Source organism: Pleurodeles waltl, chromosome 10 (genome assembly GCF_031143425.1).
Source record: "Pleurodeles waltl isolate 20211129_DDA chromosome 10, aPleWal1.hap1.20221129, whole genome shotgun sequence".
NCBI lineage: Eukaryota > Metazoa > Chordata > Amphibia > Caudata > Salamandridae > Pleurodeles > Pleurodeles waltl.
Window position 1 is genome coordinate 61235528 of NC_090449.1, and position 15401 is coordinate 61250928.

Genomic DNA, 15401 nt, shown 5'->3' on the forward strand with positions numbered 1-15401 from the left:
ATGACCACAACTGGGGCGTGATATTACATTTGTGGCTCACCTTTGGCTTTCCGTGTCAATAACATGGTACCCACTTAGTTTGTAAATGTGCCTGACTCACAGTGGGTTCACCAACAAGTGCCTAGGAAGCAGTATCCAAAATTCCAGGACATGTGATGGGCAAGTTTGGGACCATTGATATGAACAAGCATCTGCCATCTATCCGGTGCATGCTTTGTCATTTGTGGTGTTTACGTTACCCAAAAACTAGGAAGTGCACACAACAGATGTTGCTACATGTATGACTAACACATGTCCTCTCTTATTTCCACACTGACTTGCATCTGAGGGTTGGACACATTTACTTCACATTCATACAAGCATATTTTCAATGATGCATCTTGTGATGCACACACAGTGGGTCAACAACGACATTAGTGGCCATAGGCATTGAGGTATTGTACTTATGTGCGTCATCTTGCTATCCTCTCCTGACGCCAAACATGGCCAATTCGTGCAATATAGATATGTAGGCCACACGTTTGGCCATCTAGTGCGTCAGTCAAGAGTGAAAATCCTGTAAAGGAAGTAGCGGATTATGGTCCGCAGTAGTATGATGTCTCACATGTGCCCATACACCGTCATGACCAAAGTGGGTTCAATCAGCCTATCTCAGTTGTGTCACAAATGTAATATAACATTAAAATGGTAAAATGACCCAAACCCAGTTAATGACCTGAAATTTTGATGCATACGCGTCGAAAAATGACGCACAAGCATAAAAAAATGACACTCATGCCCGAAAAATGACACATAATGCCCTGAAAACACCATTGACTCTTCCACACTGTACCTCAGAAAATTGGTTAAGTGTTAAACTATTTCCAAACATATGGATGCGGGCTCATTTCTACTCCTGCGTGTCGAAAAAAATGACGCCCAGACTGTATGCGTCAATTTTTTTTGACACATTACGATAAAAACGGCCGCCATTTTAGGCAGGAAGTGATGTAATAGGTTATCCTGTTTACAGATTATGTACAGTGGGTGTACTTTTACTTTGCAGTCTGTGATACTTCCTGACTGTGTGGCTGTGTTGGGAGTTTCGTCTGGTAAAATTTTTGTTGTATCCTGTCTGAGTGTTTTTTGTGTACAATTGTGTTGTATAGTATTGTCTTTGTTTTGTTGGGAGTCTGTTGTGGGTAGTGTTAGTTTGGGTCTAGTTGGGCTGTGTTAGTTATTTAGTTTAAGTTTTTCCTATTCTACTTCCCCCATTCTCCTTTGTTGCCCTTTATCCCCTATTTATCTTTTGCTGCTAAGATGTTGGGTAAGCCTCGTCTTGGCAAGATGGGTGAGGAGGAGCTGGGTGGTTTTATATGGCTGGTGTGCCATTTCCTACCCCTTATGATTGAAGCAGGTGGGCGGGTGATACAGGGGTATCACACTGAGGCTCCGGTGGGCAAAGGTCTTGCATCACCTGCAACGCATTTATCGGACACCAAGGAATGACCACCAGCTGAAGCACGGCTGGGCTGACCTTATCTACAGGGAGCAAGATCTGCTGGACCACCTGGGGACTGTGATTGGTGGCCCTGTTAGTGAGTACAAATCATGGAAATGTGCACGATTAAATGCTCTGTAGTGGCATCAGATGATTTGTACAATATCTGCCAGCAATGTTGTTGAGTGTGTGGAATGCTTCGGAAACCTACAGGGTCATTTATGTACTATATTAAGGACCACAATTGCTAGCTGTTAGGAAGCAAGAGCTCTGCAAACTTACTGAATACTTTTGCATTATGTAAGTTGGTGCCACCTTTGTGTCAAACAGCAACACAAATCAGGAGCCAATTATGTATAGATATAGGCCACATTTGCCTGTGAGGTATAGACATTTCCAAATCATTACCAACATTTGTTGATGCAACAGCTAGACTGACTTTTGAAACACTACATGAGGCTGAAAATGAGTGCAGGCTTCACGTCAATTGATGATAGCAATGTGGCCCAAACATATGTCTCATGTGTGTCTGGTGAGTGTAAGGAAAGCGATCACGGAAATTCCGAACATCTTAGGGATTATTGTGGCCCTTCTTCATTTAGGATACATGTCAGATCTGGATTTGGACACATAGGGAACAAGCTCTAGCTGCCCTCAGCTAACATCTTAGACTGGTATTTGGTGTTTGTTGTTCCACTTTCGTTTGGTAATGGTTGGCCAAAGGTATGCACATGGGTTCATATCTCTATGGTTGGTGCAACTCATCATAGCTGGGCCACATCAAATGAAGAAACTGTAACAACATGAGGGCTAACAACTATCCCTGCCCCTCTGTACATTGTACCTGTGTGTCATAAATTTGTCATGGTCACAATGGCTGGTTGACTGGTAATGCACTCCTCAAGGAATGTGGCTTTGGATGTCTCTCTTGGATACACATGATAAGACAAATACACTCCATTATTATGTCTGCTCACTAATGAAGGAGCATGTTTCCACGACATGACAGTTAGGGCCACTGCATGTGTGCAGATATGTGTGTAACACTCACTGGAGACCCATGGTATGTACATGTTAGCCGTGCTATATCGGATGCAGTATCATCATGTCTGAGTGGCTTTACTTAATTATGTAATCTTACACATAGTATTTGTCTTTGGAATTAGTGTACAGTGCACAGAAATTGAGCACATTTCTCCCTTCCATGCCTTACAGGTGGACCGGCACCCTACACTGTTGGCGAGGTGGCTAGATTCGAGGACCCAGACAACTCCAGTAAGTGTTGATATGTCTGTTATGTGTTGTGTTTGCTGGTGATGTGTGATGGACTCCTGTGTGTTGAACGCATAGCAAGGTGTGATGCGCTGGCCAATCTTTTGTTTTGTTCCATGAGTGGAATTTAATTTTATAACCATCTTTGAGTTGGCCAATCCTTATCCTATTGTCTTATTTAGGGATTCTAGGTCAGTCTTGTAGGCCCGCATTGTGAATAGGGATGAGTCATGTGGATAACACTTGTATCAGAAAGAGTTGCACTGGACCCTATTTGTGATTTAGTCAGCCAGTTAGACCCAAATTCTCCCAGAATGGAGCTGCAAAATGCTTACCCACAGACTTCTGCTTCCCAATTCATTAATGTACTGATTAAACTGTAGGTTGAACTTCCTAGCAGCATGCAGCTCCAGATGTAGTGCTACGAGTATGTGGCACTTGAATGCAATGGCCAAGTGTGCCTGCAACTCATGGCCAGGGGTGTTTTTGCATCTCTGTGTTTGTTGTAAGTCATGGCTTACTGGTAGTAAATGATCTAGACAAAGGTCTGCATTTCCAGACTTGTGTGGCTCTGGGATTGGTCAAGGGTTTGCTGTCTCCTATTTGGAGATACTCTTTACCTGTGGTGTGTGTGTGTTGAGCCAAACACATGTCCAGCTTTCCTAAGCTTCCTGGGTTCCTTGTTGTTTGAAATTGTTAGTTGTTAGTCCACCCCCCCCACTCTCAAACACAGGTATGGTTTTGTGAATAGTGTACCTAGGACTGATGATACAAGTTTGGTACACAGACATGTAAATCAGTGAATCTTTTGTCTGAACCTAGTATACACACTCATGTTTCGCACATGAGTACTATACTAGCAAGTCCATTTACAACTTGCAGATCATGTGGCCCTAGATTTCCATCCCGTACAATGACATTTGTAGCCCTGGCATTGGCGGAGGATGTGCTGTATGATTGTTAGCTGACAACTGGCAGAACATAGATGCCAAAATCATCACAGTTGTTACCCATCTTGTAGGGTTTGGATGTGCTATGTGTGATAGAACCTTTGTAGGCTGGCTTGCCATGTACTTCCTCAGGGACAATCAATGATCTGTATGATGATATGAGCTGTTACAAGTACAATAGATGTATTGTCTGATTTACTTCTTGTGCCATTTCACACAATGCAGTTCCTAATGTTAGTTTTTCTATTTTTCTTCACAGCTGCAAATATGACATCCATCCAGGTCAGGGAGTTTCAACGGCAGGCAATGAGGTATCAGCACATACTTCAAGTAGAGTCTGGGTAATGAAAAATGACCCGATGATACCGGCACGAACGGGCCTCCGGAGCCTGGAGGGCATTCCCACAAGGTGGCCCTTCTTTGCTCACCACAGCCACCACCAGCACCACCACCACTACCACCCAGGTACCACCACCAGCAGCTGGGACCGTTGCAGCAACCACCTCAGCAAGTGCTCCAGGCCCTAGCACAGCACCACCTGCATGGCAGCCCACAGCCATGGACACTACACGGCCCCACACTTCCTTGGCTGGCACCCAGACCTGCGTAAGATGAGTCGACTGCGGCAGGAGGTGCGACATGTCAACCGGCGGGTGCGTTCAATCAAGAGGACCCTCCGGAGGGCCAACCTGTAGCAGTGTTGACGGACATGATTCCCTCCCCTCCCTCCTCTTTCCTGATTCTTATACTTTGTGGGTTTAGGGGGCTTAGTGTTAGGTTAGTATAGGATGTTAGTTTAGTTAGTGTTAGTGGGTGGAGGGTGGGGGGTCCTGAATATTTCTACTGGTTCTTTTTGAGTGTGTGGGTGGGTGGGGGGCAATGTTGGGGTTCTTGTGTGTTTTTAAAAAAAAAATATATATATATATATATTTGTTTAGTATTGGATAGTATGTGTTTAGCTTAGTATCTGTTGTCCTCCATGTGTCCTGTCTTATAAGGGGGGTGTGGGGGTTGATGTTTAGAACATTTTGTTAAATGTGATAAGTAAGTTTAGCTTAGGTTAGTTAGGGACAGTTGTGGGTAAAGAGTAGTTAGAGTAGATTAGGGTAGGTAAGGCTTTTCCCAGAGTTTTCACTTCTGTTTTACTGTTTAATAAATATGTAGTAAACCCTTTACAGTATGTGTGACATGTTTGTAGATCAGGGCCTTGGCATGAGTGTAAAGTATTTCTTTTGTATTACTTTTTGTGTCCTATGCTGCAAACAAATCCCAACTGAGCTGTAACATTGGCAGCTACCCCAAAGCTACCTTGCAAAGATTAGACCATTCATTGCAACCACCAATCACAGTTACTATGGATCCCAACGTGTTTTTTTCATTAAGTATGTTTTCAATGTCACATACAGTGCTCCCAGATTTATGATTGGGGACACTGTGTAATGTCTGACTGCAGTCTGATGTCCAATTAAAACCCTTATAAGGTGAGTTGTAGTAAGCTCTCTAGTATAGTGTACATGGCTCACATAGATCATTTGTTACACTGTTCCGCATGATTACTTATTTGGATGTAAACTGATACACCTCTATTCATGCAGTTTGGTGACTGTTCGCTTATAATTGTGGGCAATGTTACATGTGTTAGTTTTGCATTGAGGCAATATTTTGAAGGCACTTTTTTATGGTTTAGATATCCCTTGAGGCAGCATTATTCTGTCCAACACAGCATTATCAGCTTTTCTTCAGATATTACCCTCAGGAAGGGCGGAGTATGGTAGAATCCAGGCCACTGTGCATAGTTATCAGCCTACATTATTTCAGGACAGTTGTATTGACAAGCTATGTAATTTGACAGGAGGCAAAATTCAGTGGTCTACTGCACGGTTGATGTGTCACATTACACAGAGACAAAGTGGTTGTGTATGTGCTATTTAATGAAAAGTGCTGTAGTGCTATATGTACAATGTTAGTCCATTATAGTGACATCTTCCATTGTGATCCAACACAAGTGCTAAAGGACAATTCATTGGACATGCTGGGGTGAAGTGTCAGACAGTGCAGAAGGACAGGATTTGCCAATGAGTTAGTGAGAGACAATCACTGGGCAGGCTGACAAGATAGACAGTGGTTTGCAGAACAGTGCTTGAGTACAGTTGTTGCAAGATTGGCATGTTACGAAGCGCAGAACCTTGGTAATAGGTGGTCATGTGGCAGGGACTAGTGCTTCCGGGTACTTTTACGTGTGAAGGTGATCTGTTCCATGTCTTCATCTTCTGATGTGTGTGTTGCCTCCTCTGCCCTTGGTGGTGGTGGTTGTGAAGGGGCAACACACACCTCAGTGTGTGTAGACGTGGAGTCAGACATCCCGGTAGCTGCTACCTGTGGGGGTCTTAAGGGCAGTACTGTTGCAAGGAGGATCCGCTTGTTCTTAAGAATAACAGCCACATCATGATGGTAGGCAGCCAGGTCGGCCCTGAGGGGGTCATGATTGCATTCGTGCATGCAGTGGAAGGTTTGGGGTGCGAAGTGTTGTGGCAACTCCCTTACTGCAGTGGTGAATTCCTTTACAGTCTGTTGTAGCCCTTGCAGGATGGATGTTAGCGCTTGCATGGCTGCTGCCTGATCTGCAGATGACATCATGCACGAACGCATCCCCTCAAGGCGGGCTGCCATATTTTGCATCCCCACCCGCACCTCCTTGGCCAGCTCCCTCTGTACTCCGACTACAGTTCTCTCAAAGCTGATGCCTGTGTCGTCTGAGTCCTCAGCTGTATTGGAGCTGGCAGGTTGTACAATTGGGGTTGTGGGTGAGTCCTCTGTGATGGCTGTTTGCTCTATGCTCCTCCTTGTGACTGAAGGTGATGTCTGGAGGGTTCCAAGGACATCTTGGAGGGTCTGGTGGCTGATGTTTGTCAGCTCGTCATCCATGTCATCAGGGTAGTCCTGGTCAGGCATATCCACATGAGATCCATCATCCTCTGCAATAAAATAGGGTACAATTAGTGTGTCTGTGTTGTGGCATTTGTGATGTGACATGCCTGCCTTGCGATGATTTCACATTGTGATCTTGGTTCCTGTTCATTGATCCAGACTTTCAGATGTGCATTATCCCAGGCCTATGCCCCACCTGCATGTCACATGTACTGTGGTCAGTTAGTAGACTTGTCAGCATCACATCCTCAAGGTGTTGGTTTTGGCCAAATAGTGAATTGCCACCTTCTTGTCCTACTCAACCCTCTGTCTACTTCCGTTCTCATGGTGAGACCTTTCACTGGCTGTGGGTGCTTTCACATCCACTTATATGTAGTTGAAATGTAGGGTATACTGTGCATAGCATTGTTATGGCACAATATGGATGTCAGCATTGGTAATGTGTACAGCTGATGTTGGGGAATGTGTCGTACATTGGATTGCCCTGATAGTCATAGCAGTGTCCTATTTCCTCCTCTGACTGTGCAGGTGTATTTCAGTGACCAGTTACATGTATCCTCCCCCTCAATGCTGTTGTTGAGCAGTATGACATTTGGGATGTTGCATTGTGACCCAGGCACAGGATGGACCCTGACATATGCAGCATGGGTGTGCCATTAGTGCTTTGTCGCTCCTAATGTTGATGACATTGGCTGATGTTTGCGGCAACTATGGGCATTCACATTTGACAGGACTGGAACATTCGTCTTGTTTCAGGGGATAGTTAACATTGTCATCCTGAACCCTCTAATTTAGGTGTGTATGATCCATGGGGACGTTACTGCCATTGGCTACTTGACCAGCACACACAGCTGAGGTGGTAGTGGCAACTTTTGTCAATGTTACATTCCAGTTGTTGGTATGGCTAGAGGTTGTTGATTGGGCCCTAGTTAATGTAGGGGGTATAGTGGCTGACGTGTGACAGGATGTCAGTTTTACGTTGTGCCCTTCCCTCCTGGTGTGGCTTTACCTTTGCAACATTGTTGGCATGGAAGCATACCCCCATGGAAATGTTGTTGGTGTTGTGTTTTGGTGTGCCCCAGCTTTTCTCTGTACAGGCCATGCCCCCGTGCCGTACCTCTTTACCCATGCCACTCCATGTATATGATGACTTAGATGCATTGTGTAGTCGGAATTCCCCCACCCGGTTGCAGTTAACATTAGTGCATTTTACTTTCCCATGCGACTTACCCTGCATTTGCATTGTCTCCTGGTAGTCTGTGCTGGCATGTCCTTGAATCCCTGTGGCAATCTACTCAGGGATGACGGCTGCCACCATCTCCTCCATGTCGTCCAGGGCCTCCTGGTGTGCTGGACTCCCACCTCCAGTCTGCAGTGCTGCCTTCCTGTTCCTGGCCATCTTTTCCTTGGTCCTGCGCTTGCAGTCATGCCAGCGTTTCTTGCACTCAATGACTGTTCTGTGTACTTCTGCCACATTGTTAATCTTGTCAACAATGTGTTGCCATATTGCCTCTCTCCTACTGATTGGCAACTTTGAGGTGACAAACAGTTGGTGCTGGTGTTCCGTTACCTCTTTTACCAGAATTTCCTGCTCCTCTGCACTGAAGCGACACTTTCTTTTCTTCTTCTCCCTGTCCTGGTTCTTGTGTGGGTCCTCCTGGCAGGTTCCTGGTCTGTTGTCAACTTCCTGGGGTCTGTACCGGCATCTGGAATCCATTTTGGCTCTCCTCTGCTGAAATGGCTGTGTTTGCGGGAAATTTTGATGCTGTGGTGTCAAAAAACGCCACATATCCGGTTTGCAGTGTCGTAAATCAGCTCACAGTCATTTCCACTGCGTTAACATTGTTTTCCTTTACGACGTGATGCTGCGGTGTGCGTAAAAAAAAATGACTTACACCCGTGGTTTGCGCCACCGTCCGTCAAAGTATAAATTTGACACCCGCATGGCGCACAGTAATGGAGTTAGCCAGCTGTAATATTATTGATGCAAAACTGCGTCAGTGCAGTTTTGCATCAAAAAGTATAAATATGGACCCTACTGTTCTGCAACTCCAAACCATGCCAGGTTTAAGAAACCAGGAGATTGTGTAGAATGTGAAGCTAAAAGTGGGTTGCAGAGAATTTGGGAAACCATTATAATGTTAAAAAAGGAAGACAATTCACCTTGAAGGTTAATTGTAGAAAGTGTTTTTATCCCTTGACTAGTGTCCAGTAGGACTACATTTTGTGACCGGTCTTGCACTTAACTGGCTTAGCAGGCAGTGGTTCCAAAAACCGGCAAAACTCGCACGACAGTCTGGAAAGATAGAGTTCATAGACTCAAACCAAAGACCCTTACATTTATTACATTCATATCTTGGTCTGAGATGAAGGCTTATTCTGTGACAGGTACTGGGAGGTAAGGATCAAGTACCCAAATCACTTTATCCTCATTATGATTGCAGGGTAAAATCTTGGAACACCTTGAAAAGTTCCTATTTGCTTCAGTGACACTTGCAGAAACAATTATGGAATCATCTCAGGATGCTCCCAGATGTTTTCCTCTTTTACTTGCAAGGATTAATATGCAGATACAATCCCAGGGAGAGTATTTCCTACTGAGAAGTGACATTGTGTTTTTATGAAGGAATCACACCACGGGCAACATATGCTGGTTCCCTCACTCAAAACGTCAGACTGCAAAAGGTGCTTCTGGATATTCCAGTTACTACTATGTAGGGTAAAATGGAGGTTGTGATTCCCTCCTTGATGGCTGAAGAGGTGAAGTCTGGAAGTACTATGGTATTCTATGTTTTTTAGTGTGAAAGGAGATGATAGAAACCTGTGGTCCAGCAGATAGGCCTCCTCGGTTGGCTCCAAAATCAGAGGATTAGAGGCAGAAGGACCTCATGGAGGTGGTGAGAAGGAAATATGAATGATGGGAGGGGCACGTGCAGTCTCTAGCTGCATTAATTACACCCTGCCACTTTGTACAGGATGAGAATTCTGTTGGTGATACAGACGAAGTTGGAATCATTGTAGGCCAAGTTTGTGATCTAGTTTCTTGCAAGGCTTAAAGTGGAATATAGTGGTCAAAAGTTCATCTTTACAGTGGAAAGAATACTAAGGCTTTCCTAGAGGGGATCAGAGGTTGGGTGATGAAATGCCACCTAAGGTTTGTTAAAATAAATCTTGTTTCACTCTTATCGGACATCAGGCAAGGTTGGTGCAACTGTTCTTGAGGGGTCGGGTGGCAGACCTTCAGAGGAGGGTCATCTCTTGGGGCAGGGGGATATGGGTTCCATTAGTAATTTATACCCTAATACACTTATTATGTTTGTGGGTAATACAATTGCTTTACAATAAAATTTCCATTCCAGAGCATTCAAGTTGAAGCTCCTTGCACTTCTGTCACCCTGGAAGGTACTGATTTGAATTGACGTTCCTCCTGATTCAGGGTGTTTGCAATGATATCCTTAGGTAAAACCATGAACAGAATTGTAATATACAATGAACCATAGTGTTCCATTCACTTAAGACTTAGCTATTTAATTGTAGTTTGAATCATACTTTGCGTAGTATGGAAGCACTTAAACTAATAAGAAACAATTTCTTCTTTAAAAACATTGAATATGCTAAGCCTGGGTTAAAACTTCTTTTACACTGATATGATCTCACGTAATTTTCAGCATTTTGTGTTAAGCATGTAATGCATAATGGCCAAGATTGGAATTAGGACCATGGTCTTCGCCATTCTAAAATATTGCAAATGATTCTGCTCCCGCTATATGTGGTAGCAGCAAACTGGTCCAGCTCTGGAGAAAAGAGAGACTGCAATCTGTGTAATGTGTATTCAGGATCTCAACCATGTGTTATTCGCTTGCCCCACCCTGAGCATCCAGCACGGTCATATTCTAAGGCCAATGTTTGGAAAAAATAATTTTAAATCAGTCGCAGTGGCATGAGAATTCCTTTATCACCCAAAGAGCGAGGTTATTTGTACAAATGTTTTTCAATTTTGTTAATAAATATTTCATTGATTTATTTTAATTGGATATCTGCTTGCTGCTATATTGTGTTGCTACATCTTGGTAATTTTGGTTTGAAGGATCTTAATCATGTGTTATTCGTCTGCCCCTTTTTTGCTGTCACATTCTATGCCTGATGGTTTTAAAGAACAATCTTAAATCAGCTGTGTTGGCATGAGAACTTGTCTATTACCTGAAAAATGTGGCTAATTGTACGTGCGCCCCCCATCCCCAATCCCCCGATGACGGTTGGAAAGTTCTGAGCAGGTTAAGTCCCAAATCTATGCTGGTTGCCGCTGGGCATCAATCCAGCAGAATCCCTCTATTTTAAGGCTTAGAATATTTTCTGGAAGTCAGATCATCTTCAGCAGGGCAAACCAGCAAGTTGAATCAGACGGTAATTCAACATCGATTGCTTCGGCTCAATAGGGGGCATGATCTTCCACTAGTCCTTGAGAGGAAAAGTTGACAAAAATTTCCTAGTCCTGTTTTTTGCAGTTTCAACGGTAGAAGAAGTCTAACACCAGCCAGGGGACTAGAACCTTGGAGGCACCACTTAGGGGTTAAGGCTAACTCCAAAAGAGGCCAACAGGTGATTCCAGGGCCAGCCCGTAAGAACTGGTCAGATGGGCAGTTTTAGCAAAAGGCCTCTGGAAGCTTGTTGTAGACCTGTTGCTCCAACAGGCCTGCAAACTGACCGTTCGAATTACTTCTGGGATCCTGGGATCCAGGAAAGCAGATGCAGTCTTACTTCAGGATTCAGACAGCAAGACAGTCCTTTTACTGCTTGTCAAAGGTCCAGGAGTGTTCTGAGAGGGGTACTGGGACTGCCACTTTTATGCCCAGTACCACCCTCTGTGTGAGGAAAACTCCTGGCCACTCCCTAACTAATGGAATAAAGGTTACCATGGGTGACTCAGCCCCCTTTTGCAACTCTTCTTGTGTGTTATACTGCAAAATATCACACATTGCCCTTCTCCACCTAAATTCACCATGGCAGAACACTTCTTCCCCTGATCATATTTCAGTGCATCCACCCATAGATGTGGCTATGATAATTGGCAAACCCTTCCTTGTGATCATTTACAACATGTGGGCCCCATCCCCAGCAAAAAGCAAGGGGATCTGCCCACCCTAATGGGAGTACTCATAACTAGGGCAGAAAAACCTGGAAACACCATCAGCATTGGTGTGATCAGGCCCCGGGTGATGCTCCACTGTAAAGGAGGTGGACCACCTGAAAAGTTTTGAATTCTTATTCCACATTTGCATCAGTCATCTGAGGGGTCTGTGGTCTGTCTAAACCCATAAATGAGTCCCAAACAAGTGTGGTTTCAAATTTTAAGTGCCAAGACCACTGGAAATGCTCACCTCTCAATCACACTGCAGTTCTGTTCCCTGGGCAGTAGCCTCCTGGTGATGAAGGCTACAGGCTGTCCAAGCTCTCATTGTTCAACTGTGTTAAGATTAGGCCTGGGTGAAGTGAACGGAGTCCGGCTTTGTGGAATTCCACAGAGTTGAAAAAAACTCAGAGGAATTCCACAAAGCCAGATTTCCGTGCCCCAGAGAGTCCTCCTGAATGCGCCTATTTCGGAAACGCTTAGCAGGGTCGGGCCTTGTCAGCCAGGCCCGAACTTGCTTAGCGCTTCCGAGATGGGCACACTCAGGAGGGCACTAGGCAGTGAAAACTACAATTTCAGGCCTCTTGTGCACCGGCCTATCCTGTGTGCAGTCATCAGCTCTGGGGATAGGGTGAACATCAGTCTTGGTGATTGATTTGAGGCCCCTATAATCCACAAGGAACCTGAGTTCCCTGGTGATGCCCAGTGGGGCAGCATTAGGTACCAGAACCATTGAGCTAGACTAGGGCCTCATCCAACATTTGGTATACCTAATCTTTTATGATGACTCTCACTTTGTCAGTCAGTCGGTGCATTTGGTTTTGACAGGCATGCTTACCATTATGTCTATATCATGGATACACTGCTCATTGAGTCCGGAGATAAATTAGAATAAAGAGGCAATGTGCCCTAACAAGTGGCAACAGCCCTTCTGTTGCTTTGAGGCCAGGGTAGTTGAGAGGACAACTCTTTCCACCGGCCCATCTTGTTCTGTGGAGGACAGGGGTCTGGGAGGGTTTTGATCTGCACCTAATCATTATCATAGCACGAAGAGCATAGTTATTTTGGGCTTCTTGAAGTAGGACTTGAGGAGGTTCACATGTACGACCCTTAAGAGATCCCTATATGTTTTGAGGTCCACCAGGTAGGTAAACTCCCATCTCCTCTCCTTTAGCACCTAGGACCTGGTCCATCAGTTCTTCAGGGCCTGATACTCCACAAGCTCCATCACATACACCTTTTGGCCAGGCTGATACTCCATGAGAGGGGTATTCTGGTTGTACCAGTGCTTCATGGGCTTTTGGCTGACCTCCAAGTTCTCAGTGGCTTCCTTCCAAAAGCACTTTCTCTGAAACTGGAGGGCCAACATGTAGCTCACTACATCTTAGGGTATGTTTCTTAGAAACTTGCTCCCACCCCTCCTTTACAAGACTGAGAGGTCCATGCACAGGGTGACCAAGTAGAAGTTCAAAGGGACTGAACCCCACTCACTTCTGTTTCATCTCCCTGTAAATAAATAGTAGGCATGGTAGCAAGACTACCACTTATGACTCAGTGGTTCTGGTAGGCCCATAATCATGCCTTTCTGGGGCATGTTGAACATTTCAACAATACCATTGGTCTGTGGGTTGTATGGAGTGCTGAACTTGTAGGTTACCCCGCACTCCTCCCGCATAGACTTCATGTAAGGAGACATGAACCTGGTGCCCCTGCCAGACACAACTTACTTGGGGAAACCCACACAATCAGTGCCCTGGCCCATGCGGATGAAGTCAATAACCGTCAAGTACCTGTTGGCTTGGTGCACCAAGACTACAATGAACCTGCTGCCTAAAGCTAGATATCTTGAGGCAGACAATGAATGAGAGAAAGACAATACCTAAAACTGCACCGTTTGAGACATTAAAATAAATGGGATCAGATGGCCACAGAAAAGGAGAGGAAGAAAATGAAAAGTCAGAGTGAAGTGTTCCCAGGAGGGAGAGTGTTTCCAACAATTGTTAAAGAAACAACAGATAACAAGAAGTTGATGAGGGAGACAGAGAGGGCAATAGCCAAAAAACAGGATTCAGATGAGGAGGATAACTTTTAACTTTTTGAATGATCTTTTGAATTCCAGACCTCCTCCATACATGGATGAAATGCAGAGACAGGTGCAATTTTACATGTTACCTGATACTGGTGCAGCAAGAGGGGTTATGGGTATGCCGGCTAGGGGATGCCCCACCTGAGAATACATAGATAACTTTGCTGAGTACTAGCAGAAATACTATTTTTGTCTCTTCACTTACTAATGTTATAACTGCTACCGTTTCCACACAGCATTGTAATGGGAGGGAAATAATATGAGGCTTTTAAAAATTGAATTTGGAGAAATTGTATAAGGGACAGTTGATTTAAATAAACCAATGATGTACAATGGGGATGAATTTAGTTATTTATCAGAGAATTGGCAAGGTGTGTAAATAAAGCACATGATAAGCTTAAGGAGTTAGCTGATTAATCCAAGGTTGACACTATGAGAAAGAACAATGTGCAGCTAAATTATCAGATGGATTTGACTAAAAAGGAAATACAAGAATTGGGTTTGGTGACTTTATGAACTCACATTAAGGATCTAGTTGAGAAAATTAAAGACTTGAACGGATCTGAAGAAGCGCTGAGAAAAGTGGAAAAACAGCATTACCACTAAGAAGAAAGCTAGAGAGGTAGGAAAGAAAATTGGGTCTGTTAGTGATTCAGAACTAGAGACAGTGTCAGAATTTCACCTGAGAGGAGTGAATGGAGGGAAGCATGTGCATGTACCTCGGAGTAGAGGTGATCTTTATACATCTACTACAAATTTTTCAAAATTCAGAGAAGAAGCAGGAAGATGGTACAAGGATGTTCTTAGGCTAATGGCAATTTAGAAAATGCTTTAAGTTGCTTTGGACACACTATTTGAAATTGGTGTTCATAATAATCTAGGGAATGAGTTTAAGACTGTTGTTGCTTGGCAAGCAGATGAACCAGTAAGAATTGCTTATAACAGTGCTGCAACTGATATAGTTCCTGAACTGATAACGCATTGAAAAAAAAAGTGCCGGAGAAGGAAGTGAACTGGGCAAATTTCTTGAGAGCTACTCAAGTGCAGAAAGAGTCAGTGCGTGCCTACCATGAGGCGTTAAAAAAAAAAGAGCAAAGAAGAACCTGAAAAAGGTGTTGGTGGTTTTGTATAAGCTTTAGTTATGGGTTTGCCCAGAGCTCAGATCATATATTCACCAAAGTGTGATGTGCTTGCAGAATAAGGGTATTGTTGATATTCTAAAGTATGCCAAGTGTGGTAGTGATTGGTTTGATGTGAAACATAAAAAGAGTTAGGAGATGTTGATGACTGCTCAAGCAAAGTAGATTCAGAGAAGTGGTAAGACTCAGATGATAAATTCTGATTTTGATTTTGTGTCACCTGACAATTCCAGAATGCATGGAGGGAATGGCATGGAAGGTGTGAGACTGGGAAATTAGATGGTGCACATGCAAGGTCATGGAAGAGGAGTTGTGTGATAATCCTGGGGTGAATACAAATATTAATTTGCTGAAGAAAAGCACTGTTTGTAATTTATGTTGTAAAATTGACCATTGGAAGATGGAGTGTAGATAGAAT